This window comes from Symphalangus syndactylus, chromosome 4 (assembly GCF_028878055.3).
Source record: "Symphalangus syndactylus isolate Jambi chromosome 4, NHGRI_mSymSyn1-v2.1_pri, whole genome shotgun sequence".
NCBI classification, from domain to species: Eukaryota; Metazoa; Chordata; class Mammalia; order Primates; family Hylobatidae; genus Symphalangus; species Symphalangus syndactylus.
Window position 1 is genome coordinate 98,301,347 of NC_072426.2, and position 20,607 is coordinate 98,321,953.

At 40.1% G+C, this 20,607-nt stretch overlaps 1 long non-coding RNA gene across 2 annotated transcripts in view; it reads right to left on the reverse strand.

Moving 5' to 3' along the window:
• Positions 1-20,061, reverse strand: part of LOC129480308 (uncharacterized) — a 45,747-nt gene extending 25,686 nt beyond the window's left edge. Inside the window, exon 1 of one of the 2 annotated variants that reach the window (XR_010120380.1) lies at positions 19,794-19,946. This is a non-coding gene — a long non-coding RNA (uncharacterized lncRNA). Of the gene's footprint in view, positions 1-19,793 lie in introns of both variants that reach the window. The other variant, XR_010120379.1, reaches the window with a different exon arrangement.
• Between the last annotated feature and the right edge of the window lie 546 nt (positions 20,062-20,607).

Here is a 20,607-nt window from a genome sequence, read left to right on the forward strand (position 1 = left end):
AGTAACATAGAGAGACCTTGTCTCTACAAAAAAATTAAAATAATGTTGGCCAGGCACAGTGGCATGTGCCTGTAGTCTTAGCCACTCAAAAGGCTGAGGTGGGGAGATTACTTGAGCCCAGAAGGTTGAGGCTGCAGTGAACTATGATTGTGCCACTGCACTCCAGCCTGGGTGACAGAGTGAGACTGTCTCAAAAGAGAAAAAGAAAAAAAAAAGGAAAAGAAAAGAAAAGGCTTGTTTGTGGCCTAACATATCATCTATCCTGGAGAATGCTCCATGTGCACTTGAGAAGAATGTGTATGCTGCTACTGTTGGATGGAAGGTTCTGAATATGTCTATGAGGTTGATCTGGTCTAAAGCGTGGTTCAAGTCCAATGTTTCCGTATTGATTTTCTGTCTGGATATTCTATCCATTGTTGAAAGTGCGGTATTGAAGTCCACTATTAATATTGTGTTGCTGTCTGTTTCCCCCTTTAGATCTGTTAATATTTGCTTATATATTTAGGTACTCCACTGTTGGCTGCATATATATTTATAACCATTATATCTTCATCATAAATTGACCCATTTATCATTATATAATGACCTTTGCCTCTTGATACAGCTTTTGATATAAAGTCTATTTATGTCTACCCCACTCTCTTTTGGTTTCTATTTACATGGAATATGTTTTTCATCCCTTCACTTTCAATCTGTGTGTGTCCTCAAAGGTGAAGTGAATTTCTTGTAGGCTGCCTAGAGTTGAGTTATCTTTGTTTATTCGTTCGGTTCCTCTATGTCTTTTGATTGGAGAATTTAATTCACTTGCATTTAAAATAATTATTGATAGATAAGTGACTATAGCTATGTTATTAATTGTTTTCTGGCTATTTTGTAGATTCTTTGTTCTTTTCTTGCTCTTTTGTTGTCTTCCTTGGTGACTTGATAATTTTCTGTAGTGTTATGCTTTGATTCCTTTCTTCATTGTTTGTGTATCTACTATAGGTTTCTGCTTTTTGGCTGCTATAAGACTTACATAAAATCTTATAGCTATTACAGTTTATGTTAACATGATAACACCACCATTTCAATCACATATAGAAACTCCACACTTTACTTCCAACCCCCATATTTTAAGTTCCTCATGTCACAATTTACATCTTTTTATATTCTGTATTTATTAACAAAATATTAAAGCTATAGCTTGTTTTCGTTTTTGTTTTGAGACAGGGTCTCACTCTATCACTCAGGCTGCAATTCAGTGGCATGCTCACAGCTCACTGCAGCCTTGACCTCTGGGCTCAAGCAACCCTCCCACTTCAGCCTCCTGAGTAGCTGGGACTATAGGTACACACCACCATGCCTGGCTAATTTTTAAATTTTTTGCAGAGACAGGGTCTTGCTATGTTGCCCAGGCTGGTCTCAAATTCTTGGCCTCAAGCAATCCTCCTGCCTTGACTTCTCAAAGTGCTGGGATTATAAGCATGAGCTACCATGCCCAGCTATAGTTATTTTTAATATTTTTGTCTTTTGACCTTTATACTAGAGTTATAAGTAATTTATACACCATCATTACAATATTAGAGTAATCTGAATTAACTATATACTTAATTATACCAGTGAGTTTTATACTTTCATGTTTTCATGTTATTAATATGCATCTTTTCATTTAGCTTGAAGAACTCCCTTTAGCACCTGTAAGGCAGGTCCAGTAGTAATAAACTTCCTCAGCTTTTGCTTGAAAAAGTCTTTATGTCTCCTTCATTTCTGAAATATAGTTTTACCAGATAAAGTATTCTTGGTTGGCAATTTTTAATATATTATTCCACTCTCTCCTGGCCTGCCAGGTTTCTCTTGAGAAATCTGCTGATAGATGCTCATAGATAACTACATTGATGTACGTATCTCTCCCCAGATTTGCGAAGTTTTCAGCCTTATTTTATTACCTAATCTTTCTTTTTTTTTTTTTTTTTTTTGAGACGGAGACTTTCTCTGTCCCCCAAGCTGGAGTGCAGTGGCGTGATCTCGGCTCACTGCAAGCTCCACCTTCCAGGTTCATGCCATTCTCCTGCCTCAGCCTCCCGAGTAGCTGGGACTACAGGCGCCCGCCAACACACCCGGCTAATTTTTTGTATTTTTAGTAGAGATGGGGTTTCACCGTGTTAGCCAGGATGGTCTCGATCTCCTGACCTTGTGATCCACCTGCCTCGGCCTCCCAAAGTGCTGGGATTACAGGCTTGAGCCACCGCATCCAGCCTATTACCTAATCTTTCTATATCTTTCTCTCTGTGTTCACCTTATAAGACTCCCATAATGTGAATGTTAGTTCTTTTGATGGTGTCCCATAATTTCTATGGATTTCTTCATTCTTTCTCATTGTATTTTCTTTTTTCTCCTCTGACTGGATATTTTCAAATGACCTATCTTCAAGTTCACAGATTTATTTATGCTGCTTGATCAAGTCTGCTGTTGATGCTCTCTATTGCATTTTTTATTTATTGTATTCTTCAGCCTCAGAATTTCTGTTTGGTTTATTTTATGATTTCTACTTCTTTATTGAACTTCTAATTTTGTTCTTATATTGTTTTTCTGATTTCATTGAGTTGTCTGTGTTCTCTTGCATCTCACTGAGCTTTCTTAAAACAATTATTTTAAATTATTTGTCTAGCAATTCACAGATCTCCATTTCTCTGAGGTTGGTTACTGGAATATTATTGTGTTCTTTGGCAGTGTTACGTTTCCTTGATTTTTCATGTTCCCTGAAGTCTTGCATTGTTGTGGCATCTTCACATTTGAAGAAGCCTCCACTCTTTACCGGCTGGCTTTGGGAAAGAAATGACTTCACTCATGTGTTTCCTCCACATCTCTTGTTCCCTCTTAGGAGTGGCAAGATTCTTAAGATTGCATGCTTTCTCTATATTTTGCAAAGCTAGCCAAGACTCTGAGGGTCTCTCCTTTGTTTTCCTTAGGTCAGTGCCCTGAAATGCTCAAGTTCATGTCCCTTCTCCCAATCCCACAGATTTGAGCTGGCTGTTTACATGAGATATTTGCACCTGCTATCTGCAGGGGCATGCCCAGGAATCCAGGTTGGGGGAAGAGTTGCAGAGCATTTGGGGTGCCCACAAGCCCAGTGGGGACCACAGGCAAGGCATCCCAAGTGGGTTCATGTGGAAGCTTCTTGACAAGGTCCACAGTGTTTAGTAGAGTCCCCAGACTCTCTTTCCTACTCCTAGCCTCTGCCACCCACTTAGCTTTGCTGATCACCTCTGTATCCTGGTTGTGCAAAAAAGAAGTGAGCATCATCCTACATGGCTGTGGGAACCAAATGCTCACTCACTACACTCTCACTTTTCCTTACTGACAAAATCACAGGCCTATGGGGGTCTCTCTTTGGACTGAGCTGTGACACCTTGTGGGAGGAGTGACATGAGTCTAATACAACTGTTCTTCTTACCCTTCTGAATGAGTCTATTCTTGGATTTGTTGCTCAGTGGTGTGCTGGAACTTGTCCATTGGATTTCTGAATTCCCACAAAGGTATTCTCATTGTGGATAGGAGACAAATGCAAAAAGCCCCTATTCTGCTATCTTGCCGACATCGCTCTACCTCCATGGTTTCTAATGAGAAACCAAGTGTATTAGTCTGTTCTCATGCTGTGAATAAAGACATACCCAAGGCTGGGTAATTTATAAAGGAAAGAAGTTTAATGGATTCACAGTTCCAAATAGCTGGGGAGGCCTCACAATCATGGCAGAGGGCAAAGGAGGAGTAAAGTCACATCTTACATGGTGTCAGGCAAGAGCATATGTGCAGGGGAACTCCCATTTATAAAACCATCAGATTTCGTGAGACTTATTCACTATCACAAGAACAGTATGGGGAAACTCATTTAATTATCTCCACCTGGCCACACCCTTGACACATGGGTATTACTACAATTCAAGGTGAGATTTGAGTTGGGACACAGAGCCAAACCATATCACCAGCTACTATTCTCATTGTTTTCTCATATAGTTAAGGTGATGGGTTTTTTTTTTTAATCTGTCTGCTTTCAAGATTTTTTACATTATCTTTAGTCTTCAGTAGTTTAATTATCATGTATCTTAACATGGATTTCTTTGGATTTACCCTATTTGGATTTCACCCAGCTTCTTGAATTGTAGGTTTATGTCTTTTGACAAATAGTGATGGAAAGGTTTCCACCATTATTTCTTTTCAAACTTTTTTAGCCGCACTCTCTTTCTCCTTTCCTTCCTGGATTCTGGTATCCTGAATGTTAGGTATTTTGTTATATACCTACATGTCCCTGAAACTGTGCTCATTTTTGATTTTTTAGTCTATTTTATTTCTGTTGTTCAGATTGGGTAATATCCATATTTCCATATTCTAGTTTGCTGATTCTTTTCTCTCTCTTCCATTCCACTTTCCTCCGATCCCATCCACTTGAGGTTTTATTTTAGTTATTGTATTTTTAGTTATAATATTTTCATTTGTTTTTTCCTTTTATATCCTATTTCTTGACTGAGGCTTTCTAGTTTGTCATTTGTTTCAGGAATGTTTGTTTTGTTTTGTTTGAGACAGGCTCTCACTCTGTCACCCAGGCTAGAGTACAGTGGCGCGATCTCAGCTCACTGCAGCCTCCACCTTCTGGGTAGCTGGGAGACAGAGATGCTAAAATTATCTGACAGATTTGAAAGCAGCCATGATAAACATGCTTCCATAAGCAATTACAAATATTCCTGAAACAGGCTGGGTGTGGTGTAATCCCAGCTGTTTGGGAGGCTCAGGCAGGGAGACCACTTGAGGCCAGAAGTTTGAGAACAGCCTAGCCAATATGGCAAAACCCCATTTCTACTAAAAATACAAAAAAAAAAAAAATTAGCTGGGCGTGGTGGTGCACACCTGTAGTCCCAGCTACTTGGGAGGCTGAAGCCTCTATCTCCATGGTTTCTGATGAGAAACCAACTGTATTAATCTGTTCTCACACTGCTAATAAAGACAAACCTGAGACTGGGTAATTTATAAAGGAAAGAGGTTTATAAAGGAGGCCTCAGCCTCCCAAGTAGCTGGGAGGCATGCACCACCACGTCCAGCTATTTTTTTTTTTTTTTTTTTTTTTTGTATTTTTAGTAGAGATGGGGTTTTGGCATATGGGCCAGGCTGTTCTCAAACTCCTGGCCTCAAGTGGTCCACCTGCCTCAGCCTCTCAAACAGCTGGGATTATACAGCACCCAGCCTGTTTCAGGAATGTTTGTAATTGCTTATGGAAGCATGTTTATCATGACTGCTTTCAAACCTGTCAGATAATTTTAGTATCTCTGCCTCTTGGTGTGGATATTTATTGATTGTTGCAATGGTTAATATTGAGTGTCAATTTGATTGGATTGAAGGATGCAAAGTATTGTTCCCGGGTGTGTCTGTGAGGGTATTGCCAAAGGAGATTAACATTTGAGTCAGTGGACTGGGAAAGGCAGACCCACCCCCAATCTGGGTGGGCACAATCTAATCAGCTGCCAGCATGGCCAGAATAAAAGCAGGCAGAAGAACGTGGAAAGACTAGACTGGTTTAGTCTTCTGGCCTACATCTTTCTCCCATGCTGGATGCTTCCTGCCCTCGAACATCAGACTCCAAGTTCTCCAGCTTTGGGACTTGGAGTGGCTTCCTTGCTCCTTGGCTTGCAGATGGCCTGTTGTGGGATCTTACCTTCTGATTGTGTGAGTCAATACTCCTTAATAAACTCTCCTTTATATATACATCTATCCTATTAGTTCTGTCCCTCTAGAGAACTCTGACTAGAACAATTGTCTTTTTAAATTCAGTTTGACATCTTCCTAGTTTTTGAGAAGACTTTTTGGTTTTTTATTAAAACCTGAACATTTCATATTATGTTATGAGACCATGGGACTTTTCTAAACCTTCTGTTTTAACAGACTTTTTCTGACACTGCTCTGGTTGGGGGAGGGAGGAACACCACATCATTATTGCTAGGTGCAGGTAGTAGTCTAGTTTCTCCACTCAGACTCCATTGATACCTGAAGATGAGAGCTCCTCATTATTTACAGGCAGGGGTGGGACTTCCAGCTTCTCACATGGTCTCCACTAGACTGCAGGAAGATACTGCATTACCAGCTGATGAAAACGAAAGTCCTTGCTCCTTACTTAGCATTTTCTGATATCATTCTGGTAGGGTTTTGGAGTACTTTATTACAGACTTCCAAGGATTAAATATAAGCTCCTCACTTAGCCTGTGCTACTGGGAGTGGAGCCCTATGTTTTCTGTGGTGTTTAGCTAGAGTAGAATGATTATTGTCTGAAAGTTTCCTATCTTGCTAGGCTACCCTTTTCCTGATCCTTTGACTGGAAAGAGCAGGCTTTTGTTGAGGTTTTATTTTGTTTTGTTTTTAGTCTATGCTCTTTGGCATTTCTGAGTTGCCAGTTTCTTTAGCTCCCAGCCTGGGATATATGAGACAAACGTAGAGAGCTCACCAGGTCATTTCTCAGGTCCCAAACATCCCTTGAGTCCATTGAGTGTCTTTCTTCTTTTATCCACCCTTCAGAGTTTTCTAATATTTGTTTACATATAATGACCATGGTTTTTAACTATACTTAGAGAAAAGTAAGCCTACTTCATATTCCTCTAAGTGGAAGTTCTAGAATATAGATCTAAAGTACAAAATGCTCTTGATCTAATAGACATATTTTAGAGCACTGTATTCATAAATTTCAGAATTCATTTCCTTTTCAAGATGGACTATAAGACAACTCCCAAGAAATTTTAAAGTATAAAAATCATATGGAATGTGTCCTTTGACCATGATGGAATCAAGCTAAAAATCAGTAACAAAAAGATAACCAGTACCTTACCTAACACTATATACAAAAGTTAACTCAAAATGAATTAAAGACCTAGACAAAAGTTAAAACTATAAAACTCTTAGAGGAAAAGATAGAACAAAAGCTTCATGACATTATATTTGGCAATTAGTTATTAGATATGACACCAAAGACATAGGCAACAAAATAAGAAATATAGTCATCTCTCAGAGATAATGTGAGTTCAGTGCCAGACCACCATGATAAAGCAAATATCACAATAAAGCAAGTCACATGAATTTTCTGTTTCCCGGACATATAAAAGTTATGTTCAAATTATACTGTAGTCTATTAAGTGTGCAATAGCATTATGTCTTAAAAACAGTGTACATACCTTAACTTAAAAACACTTTATTGCTAAAAAATGTTAATGATCTTCTGAGCCTTCAATGAATCATCATGTTTTTGTTGGTGGAGGGTCTTGCCTCGATGTTGATGGCTGGTGACTGATCAAGGTAGTGGTTGTTGAAGGATGCAGTGGCTGTGGCAATTTCTTAAAATAAGATAATAATGAAGTTTGCTGCATCGATTGACTCTTCCATTCATGAAAGATTTATCTGTAGCATGTAAAGCTGTTTGATAGCATTTCACCCACAGTAAAACTTCTTACAGAGCTAGAGTCGATTCTCTCTAAACCTGCTCCTGCTTTATCAACTAAGTTTACGAAATATTCTGAATGCTTTGTTGTCATTTCAACAATGTTCACAGCATCTTCACTGAGAGTAGTTTCCATCTCAAGAAACCACTTTCTTTGCTCATCCATAAGAAGCAACTACTCAGCCAGGCACGGTGGCTCATGCCTGTAATCCCAAGACTGAGAGGCTGAGGCAGACGGATCATTTGAACTCAGGAGTTCGAGACCAGCCTGGGCAACATGGTGAAACAGCATCTCTACCAAAAATGCAAAAAATTAGCCAGGTGTGGTGGCACGCACCTGTGGTCCCAGCTACTCAAGAGGCTGAGGTGGGAGGATCACTTGAGCCCAGGAGGCAGAGGTTGCAGTAAGCCAAGATCACACCACTGCACTCTGGCCTGGGTGACAGAGTGAGACCCCCATCTCACAAAAAAAAGAAAGAAAGAAAGAAGCAACTACTCATCCTATCTGTTCAAGTTTTATGATGAGATTGCAGCAATTCAGTCACACATTCGGGCTCAACTTCTAATTCTAGTTCTCTTGCTATTTCTACCACATCTGCAGTTACTTCCTCCACTGATGTCTTGACACCCTCAAAGTCATTTATGAGATCAGATGAGGGTTGAAATCAACTTCTTCCAAACTCCTATTAATGCTGATATTTTTACCTCCTCCTATGAATCACAAATGCTCTTAATGGCATCTAGAATGATGAATCCTTGACAGAAGATTTTCACTTACTTTGCCCAGATCCATCAGAGAAATCACTATCTCTGGCAGCTATAGCGTCTCAAAATGTATTTCTTGACTATTAAGACTTGCAAGTTGAAATTGCCCCTTAATTCATTGGCTAAAGAATGGTTGTTGTGTTAGCAGGCATGGAAACATTAGTCTCTTTGTACATCTCCATCAGAGTTCTTGAGTAACTAGATGCATTGTTAATGGACAGGGATATTTTAAAAGAAATCTTTTTTTCTGAGCAGTAGGTCTCAATAGTGGGCTTAAATTATTCAGTAAACTATGCTGTAAACAGATGTATTGTCTTGCAACTTTTCCATGTAATGAAAATAAAGGCAAAAAAAAAAAAAAAAGATGTGTTGTCACCCAGGATTTGTTTTTCCATTTAAAGAGCACAGACAGAGTAGATTTAACATAAATCATTTTTTTCCTTGCCTCTCTTCAGCATAGCATAATTCCTTTGTTTAAAGACAGGGTCTTGCTATGTTGCACACACTGGAGTGAAGTGGCATTATCATAGTTCACTGCAGCGCCTTAACTCCTAGGCTCAAGTGATCCTCCTGCTTCAGCCTCCCAAGTAGCTGGGACTACAGGCATGTGCCACCATATCTCGCTAATTTTTTTTATTTTTTGTAGAGATGTGGTCTTGCTATGTTGCCCAGGCTGGTCTTGAACTCCTGACCTCAAGTGATCCTCCCGCCTCAGCCTCCCAAAGTGCTGGGATTATAGGCATGATCCCACCATGCCTGGCCTGGCATAATTCTTAAGGGCTCTAGGATTTTCAGAAAGGTAAATGAACATTGGCTTCAACTTAAAGTCACCAGCTGCATTAGTCCCTAATGAGAGAGTCAGCCTGCCTTTCCTTTGAAGCTTTGAAGCCAGACGTTGACTTCTCTATCTATGAAAGTCCTAAATGGCATCTTTTTCCATTAGAAGGCTGTTTCATCTATGTTGAAAATCTGTTGTTTAGTGTAGCCACTTTCACCAATTGTCTTAGCTTGATCTTCTGAATAACTTGCTGCAATTTCTTGATCAGGACTTGCTGCTTCACCTTGCACTTCTATGTTTTGGAGATGATGGCTTCTTTCCTTAAACCTCATGAGCCAGACTCTCCTGGCTTCCAACTTTTCTTCTGCAGCTTCCTTACCTCTCTCAACCTCCATAGAATGAAGGGAGTTAGAGCCTTTCTCTGGATTAGGCTTTGGCTTCAGGGAATGTCATGGCTTCTTTGATCTTCTACCCAGACTAGTAAACTTTCTTCATATCAGCAATAAGGCTGTTTCACTTTCTTATAATTCATATGTTCACTGGAGTAGCACTTTTAATTTCCTTCGAGAACTTTTCTTTTGTATTTACAATGTGGCTAACTATCTGGTGCAAGAGGCCTAGCTTTCAGCCTATCTTGGCTTTTGATGTGGCTTCCTCACTAAGCTAAATCATTTCTAGCTTTTGATTTAAAGAGAGAAGTGTGCGGCTCTTTCTTTCACTTGGACACTTTGAAGCCAGTGAAATTTCAGGCCTAATATTGAAATTGGTCTAATTTGAATTGGCCTAATATTGAAATTGGCCTAATTTTCAATATTTTGTGTCACAGGGAATAGGGAAATCCAAGGACAGGGAAAGAGACAGGAGAATGGCCAGTTGGTGGGGCAGTCAGAATGCACACAACATTCATCGATTAAGTTCACCATCTTACAAGGGCGTGGTTCACAGTGCCTAAAACAATTACAATAATAACACCTAAGATCATTGATCACAGATCACCATAACAGATACAATAAGAATGAAGAAGTTTGAAATACTGTAAGAATTACCAAATTGTGACACAGAGACACGAAGCGAGCACATGAACACATGCCGTTGGAAACGTGGTTCTGATAGGCTTGCTTGATGCAGGGTTGCCAAAAATTTTCAATTTGTAAAAAACACAACACATTCAAAACACAATAAAGCAAAGCACAATAAAATGAGGTATGCCTATACACAAATTCAACATCATGAAAATTAAAAACTTTTATGCATCAGACGGCATCATCAACAAAGTAAAAAGGTAGCCTATGGAATGGGAGAAAATATTTACAAGTCATGTATCATATTAGAGATTTATATCCAGAATATGTAGAGAACTACTAAACTCAACAACAAAAATATCAGACAAACCAATTCAAAAATGAACAGAGGACTTGAATAGACATTTTTCCAAAAAAGAAGATATATAAATAGTCAATAAGTATATGAAATGACACTCAACACCACTAATCATTAGGGAAACGCAGATCAAAACCACAATGAGATACTACCCTCACACCCATTAGGGTGGTTGCTATTTTTTAAAACCCAGAAAATTAAAAATTGTTGGCAAGGATGTGGAGAAATTGAAACCCTTGTGCACTGTTGGTGAAAAGTAAAATGGTAGGGCCACTATGGAAAACATTAAGGCAGTTTCTCAAAAAATTAAAAATAGAATTACCACATGACCTAGCAATTCTTCTGCATATATGCACCAAAGAATTAGAAGGAGGATCTTGAAGAGATATCTGTACTCCCATATTAATAGCAACATTATTCACAACAGCTAAAACATGGAAGCAATCCAACTGTCCACTTATCCATTTATGATGAATAAATGAATAAACAACATGTGGTATATCCATACAGTGGAATATTATTCAGCCTTAAAAAGGAAGACAATTCTGACACATGCTACAACATGGATGAACTTTGAATATGTTATGCTAACAGAAATAAACCATGAATAGACACAAAAAGTCACAAAATGATAAATAATGTATGATTCCACCTCTATGAAGTACCTAGAGTAGTCAGATTCATAGAGACAGAGAGGAGAAAGGTGGTTGTCAACAGCTGGGGAGACTGGAAAATTACTGTTTAAAGCTTATAGTTTCAGATTTGTAAGCTTAAAAGAAATTTGAAGATGGATGGAAGTAATGGCTGCATAACAATATGAATACTTAACACTACTTAACTGTATAGTACTTAAAATGATTAAGATGGTAAATTTAATGTTATTTATATTTTACCAAAATAAAAAAACCTGTATTAACAAAAGATAGTTAATCCTCAAATATCTAGAAATTAATTATATACTTTAAAATAAAAGTAGAAAACACAATGTGATCACGTGATCTCTACCAGTATGTTACACTTCTTATTTGACAACATGTATAAAGACATTTTTTAGTGAAATGGTGCTTTATACAGTAAAGGCCTTCTTATTCCATACAACTTGGATTTGAATTTGGTTGATTTATCAAAAAAGTCTGTTAATTTGTTACAGAATAGGGAAGGAGCCTTTTTGGTTTTACATGAACAGTCTCTGAAAAAATAAATAGGAAACTGACATCATTCGCTACCTTTAGGGAAAGGAATGAGGAAGATGCTTACTCAGAATGATAAAATTTATAACAATATTTTGATAGTGATAGCAACCGGATAATATTTATGATAATATTTTTAAATATTTAAAGTAAGTTAAAGCAGCGTAATCTTACACATTTTCAGTTAAAGTATACAATTATGCATTTATCTAGCCATCTTTTCATCTAGACCTAAGACCTTTTCTCCCCTCATAGTTCCACTGTTTGGATTTCTACATAGCTTTTCCTACAGAAAAACTAAACCTTTAATGAGTCATCTGTGAGTTCTGGTTTTGTATTCTTTAAGGCATAGTAAGAATTTAAAAATAATCTTCATGCAGAATCCTTTACATATGGAAATCCCTTCTGGATATTTATGATTTTTTTCTCCAATCTTTTCTAGTTTTCATAGCACTCTAAATTCAAAATAGTATTTTTGCTACTTGTCTTTATTGAGACTTTCTAAAACATTGTATCTAGTTAACATAGAAAATATTTATTTCTGGATATAGTTAAATTTTATTATTTACATGATCTTTAAACAAATTATTAAAATGATAAGTACAACTGACATAAGCAGGTTTAGGAACATACACAACTGATTTGTAGTAGCATCCAGCCCAACTGGTGGACATATTGAGAGTAGTAAACCAGTCACAAGTGTTTATTGTACTAAAGGCATCACTCCATATGTTTTACAGAGAGAAGGAAGAAATATTTAAAAGGAGGTCAATTAACAAAGCTTCTACTGTACATTTGGAGATCATGATATTTTCACTAATAACCAAGTTTACTAAATGAGAGTCTCACTGGGCCTGCTTTAATGAATAATGATACACATTAGTAACTAGCAAGATGAATTTGAAGAAAATGTTAGAGGCTTTAGACAAAGTAAGGTATTTTAAATAGTTTAAATATATTCTCTGCAATCTTGTTTATGCTGCTCACCTGATAAACAAAGACCAAAAAAAAAACAAACCAGGGACCAAAAAGAACAACCAAACCTGTCTGTAAAGATTTAGTCAGGTTGCTTTGGCCAAAAGGCGTGGTGGCTCATGCCTGTAATCCCAGCACTTCGGGAGGCCAAGGCAGGCAGATCACTTGAGACCAGGAGTTCGAGACCAGCCTGGCCAACATGGTGAAACCCCATCTCTACTAAAAATACAAAAATTAGCCAGGTGTGGTGGCACGCGCCTGTAATCCCAGCTACTCAGGAGGCTGAGGCAGGAGAATTGGTTGAACCCAAGAGACAGAGGCTGCAGTGAACTGAGATTGTACCACTGCACTCCAGCCTGGGTGACAGAGCAAGACCCTGTCTCAAAACAAAAAAAAAAGATTTAGCCACTGCCATCCAGCATAGTGAAAGGATCCTTGGCCTTCAGTAGGCTATAACCTCGGCAGGGTAAGGGCCAGTTGTGCCTTGCTTACCATAACATTCTCACCCTCTAGCACACCATCTGACACAAGTGGGTGATCAAATACTGCTTAAATGCATTCATGGATAAATGAGTGAATGAATGCTTGAAGAAAAGTGTAGAACCTAGATTCAACACTAGAGTGTCTACTCACTCCAGACAGAGACAGGCGTGAATCAAGAAAGAATCAGGAGCAGGGCCAGGACAGGGCAAGAGTGAGGCAAGAGCAGTTCAGCCTGGACAGGCCCACTCTGCTCGCCCTATCCTGGCTTTACATGGTACAATGTGGATCCAACAGCCTTGCTGTCCACTATCCCAATCCTCCCTGAAGCAGACTCTCACTCAATCCTTATTTACATCACTAAGGTTGCCCAGAACCACTTTCCAACTATATGTGGGATCAGTTAGACTGGGGCAGAAACCACAATAAACAAATTGTGACATACACCTGGCCCTGGACTCATGCAGTTGTTTCTCTCACCTGAAGTTCTCCCCTAGCCTTCCCACCTCTTTCAAGGCAGAGCCAAGCAGCCACCTATGAAATGGCTTGGAGGAGGGGCATTGCCCAAGTCTGTTTCAACCAGATTCTTTCTATTGGAAATTTGAACTGAAAATATGGAGGACAAAGGTGTTTAGTAAGTAACAGAACTAGAGGCTCTGAAAATACACCAAGGGCCTTCTGACTTCTCACATAATGGAGTTTGGAGGTCTACAAAACTTCTTCCCAGAAAGCAAGGACGAAGCTGAACAAAATTGTCAAAAACCACTTCAGCACTCTAGTATTCTACCAAAGGGATACAAAAACTGATAAATATTTTTAATGAAGACTACTAAACTTTAGGTAAGAACAATATGAGTCAATAGCTGCCCACACCCCATGTCCCTAACCCCAGCTCCTTCCAGCACCATGACAACCAGCAGCTTTGCCACTGATAATGGAAAGGACACACTTGGTTTAGAGCACTGTCAGATAAGTGATCTCAATGGCATGCAAACAGGAAGGACCAGTGGCTCCATCAATCTGAGGTTGCAGTTCCGTTTCAGCTAAGAAAAGGACTGATGGACTAGAGGGGATTTATCAGAAAGTTTTAAAAGGTAAAACTTAAGCCACAGGGGATTCCTCACATATCCTGGGTTAGCCAGAGGCTGTGTGTATGTATATTAGACACCAAAGAAGACCAAAGGTACCTACACATCCCTGGCCAACAGAGCCTGTGCATATGTGCAAAGGAGATGTAAAGAAATATTAAGGGTACCCACATATCTGTAATTAGCATTCTAGAAGAAGAGTAGAGAGAATGGGACAGAAAAAGTATTTGAAGATAAAATGGCCAAAATCTTCCCAAATATAACTTTACACATCTAAGAAGCTCAATAAACCCCAAGTAGGATATATAAAAAGAGATCCACACCTAGATCCACAGAGTAAAACTTTTGAAAGCCTAAGACAAAGAAAAACTCTTGAAAGCAGAAATAGAAAAACAAATCACCACGTACGGAAGAACAACAATACAATGGACAGCTAACTTCTCATCAGAAACAATGGAGGCCAGAGACAATGGAATGACATATTTAAAGTGCTACATGAAAAGAAAAATGTTCAACTAAAAATTCCATATACAGCTAAAATAATCCTTCAACATGGAAGGGAAATAAAGATAAACAAAGATAAACAAAGACTAAGATTATATGTTGCTAGCATGTCTGCCTTACAAGAAATACTAAGTAAAGTCCTTTAGGCTAAACAGAAATGACCCCACACGATAACTCTACAAAAAGAAACAAAGAGCGCCAGAAATGATATATATGTTAGTAAATATAAAAGACTCTTTCTGTATATTTTTTCTCACTTCTTCTCTTAGCTTCTTTTTAAAATGCAAGATTGCAATAAAAAATAATTATAACACTGTATTATTAGGTTTATAACATATTTAGATGTAATATAAATGACAACAGTATAGAGGAGAAGGGAAGAAAAGGAGATGTATTGGAGCAAAGTTTCTATATTTCACCAGAATTAAAGTAGCATTTTTCTGAAATAGATCGTGATAAATTAAATGCAATTGTAATCATTGGAGCAACCACTGAGAAAATAAAATGAAGATAGTTGAAATTGTTACTTTTTAACTAAAAATATGATTATTCAACATAAAATAAGGCAGTAAAAGAGAAACAAAAAAGACATTAAGCAAATACAAAACAAATAGAAATGGCCGGGCATGGTGGCTCACACCTGTAACCCCAGCACTTTGGGAGGCCAAGGTGGGTGGATTGCCTGAGCTCAGGAGTCTGAGACCAACCTGGGTAACATGGTGAAACACCATCTCTACTAAAATACAAAAAATTAGCTGGGCGTGGTGGCACATGCCTGTAGTCCCAACTACTCAGGAGGCTGAGGCATGAGAATTGCTTCAACCCAGGAGGCAGAGGTTGCAGTGAGCCAAGATCACACCACTGCACTCCATCCTGGGCAACAGAGCAAGGCTCTGTCTCAAAAAAAGAAAAGAAAAGAAAAATGGCAGGTGTTAACCCAGCCACATCATTAATCACATAAAAAGAGAATAGACTAAAATATCCATTCAAAAGGCAGAGATTGTCAGACTGGATGAAAAAGCAAGATCCAACCAAACGCTGTCAATGAGACACAAAAATAGGAAGAGATATCCTAAGCAAACAGTAACCATAAGAGAGCTAGAGTGGCTATATTACTATCAGACAAAATAGATTTTAATATAAGAAATGTTATTAGAGAAGCCAGGTGTGGTGGCTCCCACCTTTAATCCCAGCACTTTGGGAGGCCCAGGGGGGTGGATCATGAGGTCAGGAGTTCCAGATCAGCCTGGCCAACATAGTGAAGCCCCATCTCTACTAAAAATACAAAAATTAGCAGAGTGTAGTGGCATGCATCTGTAGTCCCAGCTACTTGGGAGGCTGAGGCAGGAGAATCACTTGAACCCGGGAGGTGGAGGTTGCAGTGAACTGAGACCGCACCATTGCACTCCAGCCTGGGTGACAGAGTGAGACTCTGTCTCAAAAAAAAAAAAATGAAAGAAAGAAAAGTTATTAGATGTTGCAGGAAGTCAGGGACCCTGAACAGAGGGACCAGCTGAAGCCATGGCAGAAGAATGTGGATTGTGAAGATTTCATGGACATTTATTAGTTCCCCAAATTAATACTTTTATAATTTCTTATGCCTGTCTTTACTGCAATCTCTAAATGTAAATTGTGAAGATTTCATGGACACTTACCACTTCCCCAATCAATACCCTCGTGATTTCCTGTGCCTGTCTTTACTTTAATCTCTTAATCCCGTCATTTTCGTAAACTGAGTTGGATGTATGTTGCCTCAGGACCCTGTGATGATTGCGTTAACTGCACAAATTGTACAGCATGTGTGTTTGAACAATATGAAATCTGGGCACCTTGAAAAAAGAACAGGATAGCCAGCCTTCCTTCCTTCCTTCCTTTCGAGACGGTCTCCCTCTGTTGCCCAGGCTGGAGTGCAGCGGCACGATCTCGGCTCACTGCAACCTCCCTGCCTCGGGCTCCCCTGATTCTCCTGCCTGGGCCTGCTGAATACCTGGGAGTGCAGGCGCACACCACCATGCCTGGCTGGTTTTTGTATTTTTGGTGGAGATGGGGTTTCGACATGTTGGCCAGGCTGGTCTCCAACCCCTGACCTCAAGTGATCTGCCCGCCTCGGCCTCCCGAAGTGCTGGGATTACAGATCGAGTCTCACGCGCTCAACGCTCAGTATTGCCCAGGCTGGAGTGCAGTGGCATGATCTCGGCTCGCTACAACCTCCACCTCCCAGCCTCCTGCCTTGGCCTCCCAAAGTGCTAAGATTACAGCCTCTGCCCGGCCGCCACCCCATCTATGAAGTGAGGAGCGTCTCTGCCCAGCCGCCCATCGTCTGGGATGTGAGGAGCGCCTCTGCTATTGGCCCTGGCAAACCAAGGTTATTCTGGATGGAAATAGCCTTGAAATGGTGACATATATATGAACGTATCTGATTTTTTTTCCCCGTATAATTCTTACTTTGTGCATTTGATATTCTGTTGTGTTTGTAATCACGGAAAAATAAAAGCATATATTTTCTTTAAAAAAATAAAATAAAATAAAATAAAGAACAGGATAACAGCAAGTTTCAGGGAACAAGAGAGATAACCTTAAACTCTGACTGCCGGTGAGCCAGGAGGAACAGAGCCATATTTCTCATCTTTCAAAAGCAAATGGGAGAAATATCGCTGAATTCTTTTTCTCAGCAAGGAACATCCCTGAGAAAGAGAATGCACCCCTGAGGGTGGGCATCTAAAATGGCCCCTTGGGTGTAGCCATCTTCTATGCTAGAGACTGTAGGGATGAAATAAGCCCCAGTCTCCCATAGCACTCCCAGGCTTACTAGGATGAGGAAATTCCTGCCTAATAAATTTTGGTCAGACCGGTTGCTCTCAAACCCTGTCTCCTGATAAGATGTTATCAATGACAATGGTGCCCGAAACTTCATTAGCAATTTTAATTTCACCCCGGTCCTGTGGTCCTGTGGTCCTGTGATCTTGCCCTGCCTCCATTTGCCTTGTGATATTCTATTACCTTGTGAAGCACTTGATCTCTGTGACCCACACCCTATTCATACACTCCCTCCCCTTTTGAAAATCACTAATAAAAACTTGCTGGTTTCACTGCTCGGGGGGCATCACGGAACCTACCAACATGTGATGTCTCCCCCGGATGCCCAGCTTTAAAATTTCTCTCTTTTATACTCTGTCCCTTTATTTCTCAAACCGGCCGGCGCTTAGGAAGATAGAAAAGAAAGCACGTGAAATATCGGGGGTGAATTCTGCCCAATATCTGGCTGAATTTCCCCCGATAATTAGAGACAAAGGATGTTTCATAATGATAAAATTGTAAATATATTAGGAAATATCAATTATAAATATATATGCACTGAACAACAGAACCCCTAAATACATAAAGCAAAAACTCATGAAATTGAAAGGAGAAATAGATAATTTGACAGTAGTACTCAGAGATTTCAATAGCTCACTCAGTAAATGCAGAAAAAACACCTGACAAAATCCTGTGCAAATTCATGATTTAAAAAAAGTTATGGGGGACAACTGGATATCCATATGCAAAAAATAAACTTAAACTCCTACCTCATACCATACACAGAAATTAACTTCAAATAGATCACATTCAAAAAGTTAAACAACGCTGAGCATGGTGACTCACAACTGTAATTTCAGCACTTTGGGAGGCTGAGGCAGGTGGATCAACTGAGATCAGGAGTTCGAGACCAGCCTGACCAACATGGTGAAACCTCATGTCTACTAAAAACACAAAATTAGTTGGGCATGGTGGCACATACCTGTAATCCCAGCTACTTGGGAGCCTGAGACAGGAGAATCACTTGAACCTGGGAGGTGGAGGTTGCAGTGAGCCAGCAATCCCACTCCTACATATATACCCAAAAGAACTGAAAACATGGCCACATAAAAACTTGTACATAAAACATCACATGGTAAATAGTTGGGGAGAAGCTGGGATGAGAATTTATCTTAAAAATGAAATAAAGGAGGATAGGAGGTACTGGGGTAATGAATGTTATATTTCTTGACCTCTTTATGGGCTGTAGTTTGTGAAAATTCATTGAGCTGTACTTTTGTGATATATGCACTTTTGTGTATGTATTTCATATCACAATAAAAAGTTTCTTAAATGACATGGGCCTAGGAAGGGCCATGAATGAGCCAATTAACGAGTTACAGAAGCTGAGAGGCTCAGCTGTGCAGCTGCTGTTGGGTCTCTGTGAGATTTTCTGCCTTCCTTATTGCCACCATTTTACAGTAATAACCATTTCTAGAGCTAGCCTGAGCAAGTTTCTGTTTCTTACTATAAAAGAGCCTCATTAATACGTCCACAAATACAGCTACTGAAATGAATGAAATCCACAAATACACCTCCAGAAGGGCAGGGGATTTTGTACATTGCTAAATCCCCAGTGTCTAGAACAATATCTGTCACATAGTAAGTTCTTAATTTACATTTCTTGAATGAGTAAACGAATGAGCAGAGGAATAGCTGTAGAGGAAGGAAGGTGTAGAGCAAGAGACTTGCAAACACAGACATTTTTCAATGCAGCCTGACCAGAGTCAGGGGTGGGGGTCAGAGGATGAATAATGCCTCCTGGGAATGTCAGGAAAATGTCACAGAGGAGGAGATCTGAGAGCTGGGTCTTGAAGGATGAGTAGGAGTTTGCCAGGGAAAGAATACAGGAGAGTAGGATAGACAGAAATAGACACAGATAAAATCACACTGTTCTGAAAGAGGCTGGCATTCTTGGGGACCCTAAGAAGGCTCATGTGGCAGAAGGGCAAGGTCACAGTTGAGGATAAGTGAGAGATAAGGCTGGAGAGAGAAGCTGGGGATAGATGGAGAGGGTCACCTATTCCCAGCCAAGACATTGCAACTGACTCCCGTAGGAATCACAGCCAGGAGAGAATTTTCAGCAGGGGTCAAATTGGCTTTTTAGGAAGCTCACTTTGGCTGAGGCAAGGAGAGTTCCTCCTCTGAGTTCATGGGCCATCTCCTCTGTTGGTATCTACACGTCCTCTCCTCTATGTCTCTCTCTTTCTCCGCATTCTCTTCTCTCTCTCCCTCCCCCTGCCCCATGTTTTCATATCTAGATATCTCTTTTCTGCCTGTGGATTTCTTTCCATTTTTCTCTCAAGACATCACTCCTTGAAAATGTCCCTCAACCCCTTCCAGCTTACTTGTGCCCAAACAGCTTCGATTCCATCTTCAGGACTCGTTCATCTCCACCAGGCTGGAGTCCTTCATAAAGAAGTAACACAAGATTTCCTCTTGAACAACAAGCTCTTCCGGGCTTCACCAGTTACAGATGAGAAGCCTGGAGGAAGGGGAGTGTCTGAGCCACCCTCTACTTGGCCCAGAAAGAGTGAGCCACCACCCTCCAAGACCTGCATGGATCCAATGAAGCAGAAACAGCATGCTCTCCTCTCAGGCATCCTGATGCCACTCACAACGTGAAAGGGGCCAATGGCTCAGAAGCCACTGCCCTTCCGGTCTCCTCCAGCAAATCCTAATGCCCAGTTCTCATGCCGATGACCTTCAGCTCTGAAATGCTTCCTGGCATCTACCCATCCTCCCAGGGGCTGGACAACCAGGTCAGGGAGAAAACAGCCCCTCTACCATGCTGAGACAGGGACCCCGCTCCAGGACAATTCTCTTCCCTAAGACAAGAGGGTCAAACAGCGCTCCTAGACATGACCTCAGAGATGTGCAGCCAGGGCCCTGGCCCAATTTATCACCACAGGGCTATAATTAGGTTTGTTAACATACAGTCGAGTGTAGTCTTGTTGACTAGGAACTTAATCACATTACTATTGAGTTCCTGTACGCATTGCTCGGGGTGACTGTTTTACTTGCAGAGTTATAGCCAAGCCCAACGGGAGGAAATTAGCTTTGGACACAAGTTTGGAGGGGGGATCTTTTTCCTCCTGAGTTTGTCTCTCTCTCTCTCCCCCCTTCCATGTGAAAATATTTAGCAAACAGTGACAATGATGA